The sequence below is a fragment of the Geospiza fortis genome, unplaced genomic scaffold, assembly GCF_000277835.1.
Source record: "Geospiza fortis unplaced genomic scaffold, GeoFor_1.0 scaffold548, whole genome shotgun sequence".
In the NCBI taxonomy this organism is placed as follows: Eukaryota; Metazoa; Chordata; class Aves; order Passeriformes; family Thraupidae; genus Geospiza; species Geospiza fortis.
In genome coordinates this window covers 87,914-90,080 of record NW_005054511.1, presented here as the reverse complement: position 1 = coordinate 90,080, position 2,167 = coordinate 87,914, and positions in this window count along the sequence as shown.

The following is a 2,167-nucleotide window of genomic DNA, read 5'->3' as shown; positions in this document are numbered from 1 at the left end:
CTTAAAGGTTCTAAAAGTTCTTGATTTATTCAAGTAGCTTTACCCACTTCAAAAAATAAAATGTTTCCTGAATTTCCATCAGTATGACCATGAAAACAACTTCCACACAAAACACAGTAACTAAGACACTGCATGATATGATTTTTACAGTTTCTAAAAGTACCAGTGACAAAGTAAATGCTTATTAGAGACATGAATTTGCACTTTGAGACCTGTCACTGACACATATACCCAAGCAGGATGGAAGGGCTCTCACTTGAAGAACAGTGAGAAATAAATCTGAAGTGTCAAAAAGTTTCCTTTCAGTGCATTAGTCTTTGTCATCATTCATTTAATAAAAAAAGCACAATTGGCAACACTACCAATTTGAGAACCCTTATGACTTGCAGGAACACTAAGGAATCCAGAACATCCAGCATTCTCTCTTCACAACACAGATAACCAGACTATTGTTCTTTCATTCTAAAATGGCAAAAATATCATCAGAGGTCTCTACTGTGAAGGGTTTTTCCACCCCAATGTCTCATCCATAAATGTCTATATGCCATACAACTTCAAACAATCTAACAACAAAAACATAATAGGTAGTCTAACACAAAATAAAATTTCAGAAACAAAGAATCACTCTATTACATTTAATACTCAGTCATCATCTTTAACCAAGAGACCATCAGGGAGCGTGACTCCAGTGTAACAGACCTGCAACAAAGCATGCATCAGAAAGTTGTTTTGTTCCAGTCTGTCCAGTTGTTTTGAATGTAGACACATCTATTACCCATCAGCCTCCCCAGTGAAAACTTACTTCTCAGACTCTATTCATAAAAAGGGCCAAGAGTAGAGTAAAGCATAAAAAGGAAATCCATAACTGTTTGCTCACAAATTTGAAGACAGCTTGCCCATCTGAAACTGCTGCATTGCACTGACAATGGCCCCAGATGAAAACCAACAAAATGTAAATATAAATAATGCATGAGGTGTTTTCTGTGTTCTAACAACAGGTTACAACTCTACACTTGACACATGCCACAGTTTAAAGGAGAAGAGAAAGAGAACACACATGCACCTTGATGCAACAAATGAAACCACCAACCAATAAAGATCTCCTGGGGTTTTTTGCAAATATCTGCTAAGATGCAGGAACTTATCTGCATTGTATGCACATTTTAACAAGTACACATGCACTTACTATTTCCATCAAAGCCTTTCTTCCCATCCATTAAAAAAAAAGCACACTGAGAACAAGGCACAAAACCCACACATCTCTGACCAAAAAGTTGACTGCAGCCTGTGTTGTTGTAGATGGAGAAATCCGTACCATCAGAGAGAGCTGCATCCTGCTACACTGCACACCACTGATGCTGGAAGAATTAATCATTCACAGATCAACAATTGGTTCTTTCATCTCCCTGGCTTTCTCAGATCAGACCATTATGTATTTTTTTCCACCTACTGATCCTGTTACACTCCATTTTTCAGCTGCATGTAGCAAAGACATCTGAAAAACATTCCTATTTCTAGAATGCACCTCACTGAAAGAAACCAGTGAGGATACCTATATGCTTCCATGGGATTCACAACTTTACCAGTGTCAAGAAGTGACAGAACATTGAATTCTGCACTAAAATCACAATGTAATAAGCTGTGAAAAAAATGTGGCTGGCAAACTGAAGGGCACCAAAGTCCTTCTTTCTGGCTTTCTACCAAAAGCCTCATGGGTTTGTTCACTGAACAAACCCATGAGATAGCTGACCTTTTAGCAAGTAAAGTTTTAGGACTAAATACTTCAGCTAATCAAAAACTAAATTACACGTATACATTAACTCAGCCCACATCTTTAAAATAAAGCTCTATTCTGGCCAGCACGAATGGCACCACATTGAGTCACGACTAAACCAACAGGAACATGGCTTTTTTAATATCTCTGCAGAGAAAGAGAGGGCAAGGCAGTATTCTGATGAGCACTGCGCCTCATCATGATAGCAACGGAAGAAAAAGTCACTGGAAGAGAAGGTTGTCATGGGAAACATTTCTCCCACTTTTATCTCTGGCAGGGTTTGTCCTTTAAACGCTCACCCCTGCAGAGGCCTGGCAGGTGACATCCCGGCAGGTGACGCGAGCTCGGCACAGCCAGCCCTGCCAAGGGCGAGGGACGCTCCCCTGGGGCACA